We start from the raw sequence: 14,839 nt of genomic DNA, 5'->3' as shown, positions 1-14,839 counted from the left end.
ATATTTTTTAAGGCTCTGACAACGTCCAACAACTTGGAGTCCTCCAAGTCGCTAGTGGCCGCAGGCACCACAATAGGTTGGTTCAGATGAAATGCTGATACCACTTTAGGGAGAAAATGCGGACGAGTCCGCAGTTCTGCCCTATCCGAATGGAAGATTAGATAAGGACTTTTATAAGATAAAGCCGCCAATTCAGATACTCTCCTGGCAGAGGCCAGGGCTAGTAACATAGTCACTTTCAATGTGAGATATTTCAAATCCACCTTTTTCAATGGTTCAAACCAATGGGATTTGAGGAAATCTAAAACTACATTTAGATCCCACGGTGCCACCGGAGGCACCACAGGAGGCTGTATATGCAGTACTCCCTTGACAAAAGTCTGGACCTCAGGGACAGAGGCCAATTCTTTTTGGAAGAATATTGACAGGGCCGAAATTTGAACCTTAATGGATCCCAATTTGAGACCCATAGATAATCCTGATTGCAGGAAATGTAGGAAACGACCCAGTTGGAATTCCTCCGTCGGAACCCTCCGATCCTCGCACCACGCTACATATTTTCGCCAAATGCGGTGATAATGTTTCACGGTGACTTCCTTCCGTGCCTTAATCAAGGTAGGAATGACTTCTTCTGGAATGCCTTTCCCTTTTAGGATCTGGCGTTCAACCGCCATGCCGTCAAACGCAGCCGCGGTAAGTCTTGAAAAAGACAGGGACCCTGCTGTAGCAGGTCCCTTCTCAGAGGTAGAGGCCACGGTTCGTCCGTGAGCATCTCTTGAAGTTCCGGATACCAAGTCCTTCTCGGCCAATCCGGAACCACTAGTATTGTTCTTACTCTTCTTTGCCGTATGATCTTCAATACCTTTGGTATGAGCGGCAGAGGAGGAAACACATACACTGACTGGTACACCCAAGGAGTTACCAGTGCGTCCACAGCTATTGCCTGTGGATCTCTTGACCTGGCGCAATATTTGTCCAGTTTCTTGTTGAGGCGAGACGCCATCATGTCTACAATTGGTCTTTCCCAACGGTCTATTAACATGTTGAAGACTTCTGGATGTAGACCCCACTCTCCCGGATGAAGATCGTGTCTGCTGAGGAAGTCTGCTTCCCAGTTGTCCACGCCCGGGATGAACACTGCTGACAGTGCTATCACGTGATTCTCCGCCCAGCGAAGAATCTTGGCAGCTTCTGCCATTGCACTCCTGCTTCTTGTGCCGCCCTGCCTGTTTACATGGGCGACCGCCGTGATGTTGTCCGACTGAATCAACACCGGCTTTCCTTGCAGGAGAAGTTCCGCCTGGCTTAGAGCATTGTAGATTGCTCTTAGTTCCAGAATGTTTATGTGAAGAGACTTTTCCAGACTCGTCCATACTCCCTGGAAGTTTCTTCCTTGTGTGACTGCTCCCCAGCCTCTCAGGCTGGCGTCCGTGGTCACCAGGATCCAATCCTGAATGCCGAATCTGCGGCCTTCTAATAGGTGAGCCTTCTGCAACCACCACAGAAGTGACACCCTTGTCTTTGGTGACAGGGTTATTCGCAGGTGCATCTGCAGATGCGACCCTGACCATTTGTCCAACAGATCCCTTTGGAATATTCTTGCATGGAATCTGCCGAATGGAATTGCTTCGTAAGAAGCCACCATTTTTCCCAGGACTCTTGTGCATTGATGTACTGACACTTTTCCTGGTTTTAGGAGGTTCCTGACCAGATCGGATAACTCCTTGGCTTTTTCCTCTGGAAGGAAAACCTTTTTCTGAACCGTGTCCAGAATCATTCCTAGGAACAGCAGACGAGTTGTCGGGATTAAATGGGATTTTGGAATATTCAGAATCCACCCGTGTTGTCTTAGCACCTCTTGAGATAGTGCTAAAGCTGTCTCCAGCTGTTCTCTGGACCTTGCCCTTATTAGGAGATCGTCCAAGTATGGGATAACTAATACGCCTTTTCTTCGAAGAAGAATCATCATCTCGGCCATTACCTTGGTAAAGACCCGAGGCGCCGTGGACAATCCGAACGGCAGCGTCTGAAACTGATAGTGACAGTTTTGAACAATGAACTTGAGGTACCCCTGGTGTGCGGGGTAAATCGGAACGTGTAGATACGCATCCTTGATGTCCAAGGATACCATAAAGTCCCCTTCTTCCAGGTTCGCTATCACTGCTCTGAGTGACTCCATCTTGAACTTGAACTTTTTTATGTAGAGGTTCAAGGACTTCAGATTTAGAATAGGCCTTACCGAGCCATCCGGCTTCGGTACCACAAATAGAGTGGAATAATACCCCTTTCCTTGTTGTAATAGGGGTACTTTGACTATCACCTGCTGAGCGTACAGCTTGTGAATGGCTTCCAACACCCTCTCCCTTTCGGAAGAGACGGTTGGTAAGGCAGACTTCAGGAAACGATGAGGAGGATCCGTCTCTAATTCCAACCTGTACCCCTGAGATATTATCTGCAGGATCCAGGGGTCTACCTGCGAGTGAGCCCACTGCGCGCTGTAATTTTTGAGACGGCCCCCCACTGTCCCCGAGTCCGCTTGAGAGGCCCCAGCGTCATGCTGAGGTTTTTGCAGGAGCCGGGGAGGGCTTCTGTTCCTGGGAAGGAGCTGCCTGTTGGTGTCTCTTCCCTCTTCCTCTGCCTCGTGGCAGGTACGACAAGCCCTTCGCTCTCTTATTTTTGTAGGAGCGAAAAGGCTGCGGTTGAAAGGTCGGTGCCTTTCTCTGTTGGGGAGTGACTTGAGGTAAAAACGTGGATTTCCCGGCAGTAGCCGTGGCCACCAAGTCTGATAGACCAACTCCAAATAACTCCTCCCCTTTATACGGCAAAACCTCCATGTGACGTTTTGAATCCGCATCGCCTGTCCACTGTCGTGTCCATAAGGCTCTTCTGGCTGAAATGGACATAGCACTCACCCGAGATGCCAGTGTGCAAATATCCCTCTGTGCATCACGCATATAGATAAATGCATCCTTTATTTGTTCTAACGACAGTAAAACATTGTCCCTATCTAGGGTATCAATATTTTCAATCAGGGATTCTGACCAAACTACTCCAGCACTGCACATCCAGGCAGTTGCTATAGCTGGTCGTAGTATAACACCTGCATGTGTGTATATATTCTTTTGAATAACTTCCATCTTTCTATCTGATGGATCCTTAAGTGCGGCCGTCTCAGGAGAGGGTAACGCCACTTGTTTGGATAAGCGTGTGAGCGCCTTGTCCACCTTAGGGGGTGTTTCCCAGCGCGCCCTAACCTCTGGCGGGAAAGGGTATAATGCCAATAACTTTTTTGAAATTATCAACTTTTTATCAGGAGCAACCCACGCTTCATCACACACGTCATTTAATTCTTCTGATTCAGGAAAAACTGTTTGTAGTTTTTTCACACCATACATAATACCCTGTTTTACGGTATCTGTAGTATCAGCTAAATGTAACGTCTCCTTCATTGCCAAAATCATATAACGTGTGGCCCTACTGGAAAATACGTTTGAATTTCTACCGTCGTCACTGGAATCAGTGCCCGTGTCTGGGTCTGTGTCGACCGACTGAGGCAAAGGGCGTTTTACAGCCCCTGACGGTGTTTGAGGCGCCTGGACAGGCATTAATTGATTGTCCGGCCGCCTCATGTCCTCAACTGACTGTTTAAGGGAAGATAAACCATCACGTAATTCCACAAATAAAGGCATCCATTCTGGTGTCGACCCCCTGGGGGGTGACATCTGCATATTTGGCAATTGCTCCGCCTCCACACCAATATCGTCCTCATACATGTCGACACCACGTACCGACACACACCGCAAACTCACAGGGAATGCTCTAATGAAGACAGGACCCACTAGCCCTTTTGGGGAGACAGAGGGAGAGTCTGCCAGCACACACCACAAAGCGCTATATATACAAGGGATATCCTTATATTAAGTGCTCCCTTATAGCTGCTTTAATATATATATATATATAGCCATTAATGTGCCCCCCCTCTCTGTTTTACCCTGTTTCTGTAGTGCAGTGCAGGGGAGAGACCTGGGAGCCGTTCTGACCAGCGGAGCTGTGACAGAAAATGGCGCCGTGTGCTGAGGAGATAGGCCCCGCCCCTTTTTCGGCGGGTTCTTCTCCCGCTATTTTTCCAGTCAGGCAGGGGTTAAATATCTCCATATAGCCCCTATGGGCTATATGTGAGGTATTTTTAGCCTTGTATAAGGTTTATATTTGCCTCTCAGAGCGCCCCCCCCCAGCGCTCTGCACCCTCAGTGACTGCCCAGTGAAGTGTGCTGAGAGGAAAATGGCGCACAGCTGCAGTGCTGTGCGCTACCTTATGAAGACTGAGGAGTCTTCAGCCGCCGGTTTCCGGACCTCTTCACGCTTCAGCATCTGCAAGGGGGTCGGCGGCGCGGCTCCGGGACCGGACTCCACGGCTGGGCCTGTGTTCGATCCCTCTGGAGCTAATGGTGTCCAGTAGCCAAGCAGCAAATCCACTCTGCATGCAGGTGAGTTTACTACTTTCCCCCTAAGTCCCACGTTGCAGTGATCCTGTTGCCAGCAGGACTCACTGTAAAGAAAAAAACCTAAACTAAACTTTCTCTAAGCAGCTCTTTAGGAGAGCCACCTAGATTGCACCCTTCTCGTTCGGGCACAAAATCTAACTGGAGTCTGGAGGAGGGTCATGGGGGGAGGAGCCAGTGCACACCACCTGACCTAGTAAAGCTTTACTTTTTTGTGCCCTGTCTCCTGCGGAGCCGCTATTCCCCATGGTCCTTTCAGGAACCCCAGCATCCACTTAGGACGATAGAGAAAAAACACTAAGAGTGGTTGGGGATACCACAGAGCTATGAAACATTGCCACTCAGACATTAAACTGCAGTCTATAAAGCAAAGTATAAACTGGTGTTTATCTCAAGTTAAACAAAAAAAGTCAATACATTTGTTATCCACATTACTTTTATACAAGACTCTAGATGTGTTAACATATTAGTTTAATCAGAAGTTGTTTAAAATATACATCTGTTTAACAGGAAGTTTACACTCCCCCCACTGGGATAGACGCACGTTATAAGCTGAGCGGACAAACATCAGCTGCACCAAGAAACAAAGCATTATAAAAAAAATAAATTCAAATAAAAATGCAAATATGTACTGTCCTATTCGGCACTAGGATATTTATCTTAACATGCATTAAGCTTGCATCTTCAATATTGAATTTTAATGAAAGTGCATATGTAGCTTTTTTAGGCAAAGGTCAAAACAAATCCAAGTTTTGGGCTATTTATATGGTTGAAATGACCTAAACATTTGCTCTTTTCTCTTTTTCAGGAAGAAATAAATGTGCAGTAAGGGAAAATAAAATCTAGACCAATATAAAGCATTACCCGGTGTACTCTCACACCTCATTGAAGAATTGCCTAGTTTCCTTTCCAGCTATTACCATCTACAAATGTCAGATACTTCGAAAAATGTATTTTATTGATGGTTAGATGGGACAAAACAATATAGCTGTATATATATATATAATCGGAACAGTTAATATATCTCTTCAAGAGTAAGAAAAAGCTGGTGCTCCAGGGGCCGATCGGTTAACAAAAATAAGTTATTCTTTAACATACATCTTTAATACACTTTCATCTCAACCCTTCTTGTGTCTAGTTACTGTTACTTATTATACACCTCAAAGTATCAGTACACTAATACTTTCTTCAATACTATGACAGGACACAAGACAGAATTACCAGGTTTACCTGTTTGTTTTTTTGGCTAACAGATTGCAGACTGGGCAACTGGACAGACGTATCTTTTGTACATTATCTGGAAATAATGACCGGACCATGTATGAATAGTATAGAGTAACTATGTAGGTATTCCCCCGTGGCGGAGTATTACAGTAACACATGCATAGGTCTTATCATAACATTACGGATGGAAAGCAAACAGATGCTGAAGTGTGCTCCATAGAGCCATAAACAAACCTACGTCTGTGGCCAGACTAAGCTTACACAAACATACCGACACTGCACCCGTGTAGAGGTGATAAAACGCTCCTGGCGCAGCAGACAACTATTTCAGGTAGCTAACAGCATAAACTGTCTTAAAGGTTTTCGGCCAACCACATTGTAAGCAACAAACAATATGCCTTCACAAAGTCAACACTTATAACGTCGACACCGGAATGTCAAAATGTTAGGATGTCAGCGTGGTCAATAAGTCAGCATCTAACACGATGACAGCTGAAAAACGTCAACATGACATGTTGGCATTAGGGTTAGCTGTCGACATGCCGACATTATGACACTGTCAGCAAATGGCACATCGACACAGTAAACATGTTGACATGCCATTAAGGAGGTGACATACAGTGTCAGGTAACCCCTGTATCACTGGCTATAGTCTGTACACTCTCATCCAGCAGGCAGGCACCATATGCAACAGGTCCCTCACAGTGCATGTGCCCCGGCCCCATCACCTGCTGTGTGGCCCAGATGGAACCTTCCTGCAACTTTCACTAACATCCAGACTAGAACTCCAGGCCACAGTGCAGGAGGGTGACAGGTAGCAGCGCCCCAGGGACACCCCATAAGGGTCACCTCCTCCCCTGGCACAGACAGGCCTCTATGCTGACACACACACACCCTGCTGCACACCCGTTTCACCCCCACCCCACACACAGCCCAGGAGTGGGCAGAGGGGGCCCCCGGGATCGGTGTATGCAGCCCCGGAGACATCTTATACACAAGGCAACAACAAGTCAAACTTCCCACTCGGGACTTTTCCACTTCCACTCTCTTTCCACAGCGCGGCCCACTCTCCCCCCCTATCCCGCAGCCGGCTGCCCCGGTACCTGCAGGAGGCCTCGGCACGGGCGCTGCACCTCTTACGCCTTCTCCTCCTCCCTCCCGCAGGCTCCGTTACTCCAGCAGCAGCAGCGGCGGCGGCGGCTCTGGAGTATGTCGGCGGCGGCGCTGTGTGGGCTGAGGCCGCGCAGTCTCTCTGGGGAGGAGAAGGGGGAGGGACCGGGGGGAGATGATGGAAGAGGAGGAGGAGGAGGGGGAGAGGCGGCCCTCAGGGTCGCCACGGTGGGAGGAGGGTGTGGACGGAGGTCGCCACAACATGGCCGCCGCCCGGCCGGCACCCCATCATTATCATCATCTTCATCATCGTGCCCTCTCTGAGGGGGGCAGCTGTTATACTCTTATTATGGGGGATCTCCCCTCATGCCACCAGTGTAAACCCATGATATTGCTGCTGCTGCTGCTGCTGTTATTATTATCATTACTATCACTAGTAGTATTATTATTATTAGTATTAAAAAATATATTACTATTATTATCAGTAGTATTATATTGTTATGGTGATACTCATGTATTAGCAGCTACCCTTACAGAGTGACAGGAGGCGGCTGCTGGTTGAGGGCTCAGTGTGTTATATATGGTGGCGACATACTGTAAATAACTTTTACATTATAATAATGTGACCCTATCACCCAGCACCCAGGTTCTACAGACCCTCCAACATGACCCGCCCCACTAGGCACAAAATGCTCTCTTTCTGGACTTCCCTCTTAATTTATGATTTCCATCACCTGTGTTGAACTAGTTAAATGATAAGAAAGCTGTTTCTTCATAGGTAATGGCAATAATAAATTAAGAGGGAAGTCCAGAAACAGCATTTTGTACCTAGTGGGGCGGGTCATGTTGGGGGGTCTGGGTTCTATAAACTGGAAATTATAATTCATACTTGCCTACGTTTGAAAAAGCATTTCAGGGAGATGTGACAGTAACACCTATCAGTGCGGACGTGTACAGCTACATCTGAGAGGCGGGTCATAAAAATGACTTACACCCAAATGTAAATGAGCCCCAAAGTTAGTGAGATCTATTGTTGAAGAAAAGACTCTTATATTTTGCAGAATTTGTTGGTGTATTGTGCTTTACAAGAGGTTCCATATACTGTAAATGGCCACGAGAAACTATATTTAAAATGCTTGTAGCCATAGGGATCAAATTTAGCACATCTATGATCAGCTTCCCTGACATGCGGGGGGACGCCCAGCACAGGGCTAGTCTGCCCCACATGTCTGGTCCTACCCCATCGCACAAATACAAAAATATCGCACAGCGGTGATGCTTTTGTACTTGAAGAGTAGCTCCCAGCCAGCGCAGCTCCTGCACACTGGCAGGGAGATACTCGTCGCTGTCCGGGTTGCAGCGGCTGCGTGTGACATTACACAGCCGCCACGGCTGCCCCCCCACGGTCCGGGCATGCCTGTGATGCCCGAACTGCGCCCCTAAAATGGCGGCCAAACATCGCCGGACTGCCCCCTCCCACCCAGCGACCGCCTCTGCCTGTGACGCCCGCGCATGCGCAGTTCAGACCTGATTGGCTGCTGTGCAAAAGCGCACAGCAGCGATCAGGTCTGAATTAGGCCCATTGTGTCTTATAACCAATGCAGGGAAATGGCGCTGATGTTCCCATTTGAATGTATGTATCTGTGATTTATTCCCCCCCAAGGATGTAACAGCTGAATAATGGGAGTAAGGTGCAATCAGGGAGATTGCTGGACTATTCAGGGAGTCAGGGAGATTGCTTCTATTTCAGGGAGTCTCTAGAATGAGGGAGCGTAGGCAAGTATGTTTACCAACAGAATAATGTGCTAAAAGGCGGCAAACTACATGTACAGTAGTTTAATTTGGATCACGAGGCCTGCCTGGTAGTGGTATCACTTCCTATAGCAACAATATTAACACAAGGTTCCAAAGGTCAAAGCGCAACAAAAAAACAAAAAACATTACACTGTTCAATACTTAAGTCACGTACTGTAATCGGTCAGGCAGAGATGTACCTCTCTGCCGGTATCCTCAGGGTACCATGTGTAAAACGTGGCACTGGTGCTCCCAAACTGTGCATCTCATGTGGAACGCAAAACTGTATATATGCAGCTAGCTCCTCCTGTGGAATGCAACAACTTCTAATGCATTTACCAGTTAGCAAGCAACATCAGTGCACATGTGCAGACCAGTAGGGACCATATGATAGCACTGATCCCAAGTTTTGATTGACCAGCTAAACTACAGGAATAATTCATTAAACTCTGAATACCCCAAACAAGAGTTAAAGGGAATGTTTCATATCAGCACATACCTAGGCATACAATGTTATACCCCTTTCACACCGCAAACCCGGGTCCAACCCGGTATTTTGAATCCGGGTCCGACCCAGGTCGGACACGGGTCAGACCCTTTCACACTACACTTTCAACCCGGGTTATTGCAGGGTTGGCTCCTTTTAACTCAATCCGGGCCAGCAATTAAAACACCATGGATGTTATTTTAAATTGACTTTCTCTGACGTCCTAGTGGATGCTGGGAACTCCGTAAGGACCATGGGGAATAGACGGGCTCCGCAGGAGACTGGGCACTCTAAAAGAAAGATTAGGTACTATCTGGTGTGCACTGGCTCCTCCCACTATGACCCTCCTCCAGACCTCAGTTAGATTTCTGTGCCCGGCCGAGCTGGATGCACACTAGGGGCTCTCCTGAGCTCCTAGAAAGAAAGTTTACTTTAGGTTTTTTATTTTACAGTGAGACCTGCTGGCAACAGGCTCACTGCATCGAGGGACTAAGGGGAGAAGAAGCGAACCTACCTGCTTGCAGCTAGCTTGGGCTTCTTAGGCTACTGGACACCATTAGCTCCAGAGGGATCGACCGCATGGAACTGGCCTTGGTGTTCGTTCCCGGAGCCGCGCCGCCGTCCCCCTTACAGAGCCAGAAGCAAGAAGAGGTCCGGAAAATCGGCGGCAGAAGACATCAGTCTTCACCAAGGTAGCGCACAGCACTGCAGCTGTGCGCCATTGCTCCTCATGCACACTTCACACTCCGGTCACTGAGGGTGCAGGGCGCTGGGGGGGGGGGGGCGCCCTGAGGGCAATATATGACACCTTGGCTGGCAAATCTACATCATATATAGTCCTAGAGGCTATATAGATGTAAAATTACCCCTGCCAGTATTCCAGAAAAAGCGGGAGAAGGTCAGTTGAACAAGGGGCGGGGCTTCTCCCTCAGCACCATTTTCTCTTCACAGTGCAGCTGGAAGACAGCTCCCCAGGCTCTCCCCTGTAGTTTTCAGGCTCAAAGGGTTAAAAAGAGAGGGGGGGCACAAAATTTAGGCGCAATATTGTATATACAAGCAGCTATTGGGAAAAATTCACTCAATATAGTGTTAATCCCAAAATTATATAGCGCTATGGTGTGTGCTGGCATACTCTCTCTCTGTCTCCCCAAAGGGCTGTGTGGGGTCCTGTCCTCAGTCAGAGCATTCCCTGTGTGTGTGTGTGCGGTGTGTCGGTACGGCTGTGTCGACATGTTTAATGAGGAGGCTTATATGGTGACGGAGCAGATGCCGATAAATGTGATGTCGCCCCCTGTGGGGCCGACACCAGAGTGGATGGTTAGGTGAAAGGTATTAACCGACAGTGTCAACTCCTTACATAAAAGGGTGGATGACGTAACAGCTATGGGACAGCCGGCTTCTCAGCCCGCGCCTGCCCAGGCGTCTCAAAGGCCATCAGGGGCTCAAAAACGCCCGCTCCCTCAGATGGCAGACACAGATGTCGACACGGAGTCTGACTCCAGTGTCGACGAGGTTGAGACATATACACAATCCACTAGGAACATCCGTTACATGATCCCGGCAATAAAAAATGTGTTACACATTTCTGACATTAACCCAAGTACCACTAAAAAAGGGTTTTATGTTTGGGGAGAAAAAGCAGGCAGTGTTTTGTTCCCCCATCAAATGAGTGAATGAAGTGTGAAAAAGCGTGGGTTCCCCCGATAAGAAACTGGTAATTTCTAAAAAGTTACTGATGGCGTACCCTTTCCCGCCAGAGGATAAGTTACGCTGGGAGATATCCCCCTAGGGTGGATAAGGCGCTCACACGTTTGTCAAAAAAGGTGGCACTGCCGTCTTAGGATACGGCCACTTTGAAGGTACCTGCTGATAAAAAGCAGGAGGCTATCCTGAAGTCTGTATTTACACACTCAGGTACTAGACTGTGACCTGCAGATAGTGCTGCTGCAGCGTGGTCTGTAACCCTGTCAAACAGGGATACTATTTTGCGAACATAAGACGTCGTCTTATATATGAGGGATGCACAGAGGGATATTTTGCCGGCTGGCATCCAGAATTAATGCAATGTCCATTCTGTCAGGAGGGTATTAGAGACCCGACACTGGACAGATGATGCTGACTTTAAAAGGCACATAGAGCCTTATAAGTGTGAGGAATTGTTTGGGGATGGTCTCTGGGACCTCGTATCCACAGCAACAGCTGGGAAGAAAAAATTTTACCTCAGGTTTCCTCACAGCCTAAGAAAGCACTGTATTATCAGGTACAGTCCTTTCGGCTTCAGAAAAGCAAGCGGGTCAAAGGCACTTCCTTTTTGCACAGAGATGAGGGAAGAGGGAAAAAGCTGCACCAGTCAGCCAGTTCCCAGAATCAAAATTCTTCCCCCGCTTCCTCTGAGTCCACCGCATGACGCGGGGGCTCCACAGGCGTAGCCAGGTACGGTGGGGGGCCGCCTCAAAAATTTCAGCGATCAGTGGGCTCGCTCACAGGTGGATCCCTGGATCCTTCAAGTAGTATCTCAGGGGTACAAGCTGGAATTCGAGGCGTCTCCCCGCCGCCGTTTCCTCAAATCTGCCTTGCCGACAACTCCCTCAGGCAGGAAGGCTGTGCTAGAGGCAATTCACAAGCTGTATTCCCAGCAGGTGATAGTCAAGGTGCCCCTACTTCAACAAGGACGGGGTTACTATTCCACACTGTTTGTGGTACCGAAACCGGACAGTTCGGTGAGACCCATTTTAAATTTGAAATCCTTGAACACATACATAAAAAAATTCAAGTTCAAGATGGAATCGCTCAGGGCGGTTATTGCAAGCCTGGACATCAAGGATGCTTACCTACATGTCCCCATTTACCATCCTCACCAGGAGTACCTCAGATTTGTGGTACAGGATTGCCATTACCAATTCCAAACACTGCCGTTTGGACTGTCCACGGCACAGAGGGTCTTTACCAAGGTAATGGCAGAAATTATGATACTCCTTCGAAAAAAGGGAGTTTGAATTATCCCGTACTTGGACGATCTCCTTATAAAGGCGAGGTCCAAGGAGCAGTTGTTGGTCGGAGTAGCACTATCTCGGGAAGTGCTACAACAGCACGGATGGATTCTATACATTCCAAAGTCACAGCTGGTTCCTACCACACGCCTACTGTTCCTGGGGATGGTTCTGGACACAGAACAGAAAAAAGTGTTTCTCCCGCAGGAGAAAGCCAAGGAGCTGTCATCTCTAGTCAGAGACCTCCTGAAACCAAATCAGGTATCAGTGCATCACTGCACACGAGTCCTGGGAAAAATGGTAGCTTCTTACGAAGCAAAATTCCATTCGGCAGGTTCCATGCAAGAACCTTTCAGTGGGACCTCTTGGACAAGTGGTCGGGATCGCATCTTCAGATGCATCGGCTGATAACCCTGTCTCCAAGGACCAGGGTATCTCTACTGTGGTGGCTGCAGAGTGCTCATCTTCAAGAGGGCCGCAGATTCGGCATACAGGACTGGATCCTGGTAACCACGGATGCCAGCCTTCGAGGCTGGGGGGCAGTCACACAGGGAAGAAATTTCCAAGGACTTTGGTCAAGTCAGGAGTCGTCCCTACACATAAATATTCTGGAACTGAGGGCCATTTACAATGCCCTAAGTCTGGCAAGGCCTCTGCTTCAAAACCAGCCGGTACTGATCCAATCAGACAACATCACGGCAGTCGCCCATGTAAACCGACAGGGCGGCACAAGAAGCAGGATGGCGATGGCAGAAGCCACAAGGATTCTCCGATGGGCGGAAAATCATGTCTTAGCACTGTCAGCAGTGTTCATTCCGGGAGTGGACAACTGGGAAGCAGACTTCCTCAGCAGACACGACCTACACCCGGGAGAGTGGGGACTTCATCCAGAAGTCTTCCAACTGTTGGTAAACCGTTGGGAAAGGCCACAGGTGGACATGATGGCGTCCCGCCTAAACAAAAAACTAGATATTGCGCCAGGTCAAGGGACCCTCAGGCAATAGCTGTGGACGCTCTAGTGACACCGTGGGTGTACCAGTCGGTTTATGTATTCCCTCCTCTGCCTCTCATACCAAAGGTACTGAGAATAATAAAACGAGGAGTAAGAACGATACTCGTGGTTCCGGATGGGCCAAGAAGAGCTTGGTACCCAGAACTTCAAGAAATGATATCAGAGGACCCATGGCCTCTACCGCTCAGACAGGATCTGCTGCAGCAGGGGCCCTGTCTGTTCCAAGACTTACCGTGGCTGCGTTTGACGGCATGGCGGTTGAATTCCGGATCCTAAAGGAAAAGGGCATTCCGGAAGAAGTCATTCCTACGCTGATAAAAGCCAGGAAAGAAGTAACCACAAACCATTATCACCGTATTTGGCGAAAATATGTTGCGTGGTGTGAGGCCAAGAAGGCCCCAACAGAGGAATTTCAGCTGGGTCGTTTTCTGCACTTCCTACAGTCAGGGGTGACTATGGGCCTAAAATTGGGTTCCATTAAGGTCCAGATTTCGGCTCTGTCGATTTTCTTCCAGAAAGAACTGGCTTCACTGCCTGGAGTTCAGACATTTGTAAAGGGAGTGCTACATATTCAGCCCCCTTTTGTGCCTCCTGTGGCACCTTGGGATCTCAACGTGGTGTTGAGTTTCTTAAAATCACATTGGTTTGAGCCACTTAAAACTGTGGATTTGAAATATCTCACGTGGAAAGTGGTCATGTTATTGGCCTTGGCTTCGGCCAGGCGTGTGTCAGAAATGGCGGCTTTGTCATGTAAAATCCCTTATCTGATTTTCCATATGGATAGGGCAGAATTGAGGACTCGTCCCCAGTTTCTCCCTAAGGTGGTATCAGCTTTTCACTTGAACCAACCTATTGTAGTGCCTGCGGCTACTAGGGACTTGGAAGATTCCAAGTTACTGGACGTAGTCAGGGCCTTAAAAATTTATATTTCCAGGACGGCTGGAGTCAGGAAAACTGACTCGCTTTTTATCCTGTAGGCACCCAACAAAATAGGTGCTCCTGCTTCTAAGCAGACTATTGCTCGCTGAATTTGTAGCACAATTCAGCTGAAGCATTCTGCGGCTGGATTGCCGCATCCTAAATCAGTAAAAGCCCATTCCACGAGGAAAGTGGGCTCATCTTGGGCGGCTGCCCGAGGGGTCTCGGCTTTACAATTTTGCCGAGCTGCAACTTGGTCAGGGGCAAACACGTTTGCTAAATTCTACAAAATTGATACCCTGGCTGAGGAGGACCTTGAGTTCTCTCATTCGGTGCTGCAGAGTCATCCGCACTCTCCCGCCCGTTTGGGAGCTTTGGTATAATCCCCATGGTCCTTACGGAGTTCCCAGCATCCACTAGGACGTCAGAGAAAATAAGATTTTACTCACCGGTAAATCTATTTCTCGTAGTCCGTAGTGGATGCTGGGCGCCCATCCCAAGTGCGGATTGTCTGCAATACTTGTATGTAGTTATTGCCTAACTAAGGGTTATTGTTGAGCCATCTGTTGAGAGGCTCAGTTATATTTCATACTGTTAACTGGGTGTAGTATCACGAGTTATACGGTGTGATTGGTGTGGCTGGTATGAGTCTTACCCGGGATTCAAAATCCTTCCTTATTGTGTCAGCTCTTTCGGGCACAGTATCCTAACTGAGGTCTGGAGGAGGGTCATAGTGGGAGGAGCCAGTGCACACCAGATAGTACCTAATCTTTCTTTTAGAGTGCCCAGTCTCCTGCGGAGC

At 48.4% G+C, this 14,839-nt stretch overlaps 1 protein-coding gene across 2 annotated transcripts in view; it reads right to left on the bottom strand.

Annotated features, from left to right (window-relative positions):
- Positions 1-7,015, bottom strand: part of RDX (radixin) — a 196,672-nt gene extending 189,657 nt beyond the window's left edge. The window contains exon 1 of one of the 2 annotated variants that reach the window (XM_063951590.1): positions 6,830-7,015. The gene's annotated coding sequence lies outside the window, so the exon portion shown is untranslated. The remainder of the gene's footprint in view (positions 1-6,829) is intronic. The other variant, XM_063951591.1, reaches the window with a different exon arrangement.
- Positions 7,016-14,839: the final 7,824 nt, after the last annotated feature.

This window comes from Pseudophryne corroboree, chromosome 2, assembly GCF_028390025.1.
Source record: "Pseudophryne corroboree isolate aPseCor3 chromosome 2, aPseCor3.hap2, whole genome shotgun sequence".
Taxonomy (NCBI): Eukaryota; Metazoa; Chordata; class Amphibia; order Anura; family Myobatrachidae; genus Pseudophryne; species Pseudophryne corroboree.
Note: the sequence above shows the minus strand (reverse complement) of the source record. Positions and strands in the feature narration are given on the sequence as shown.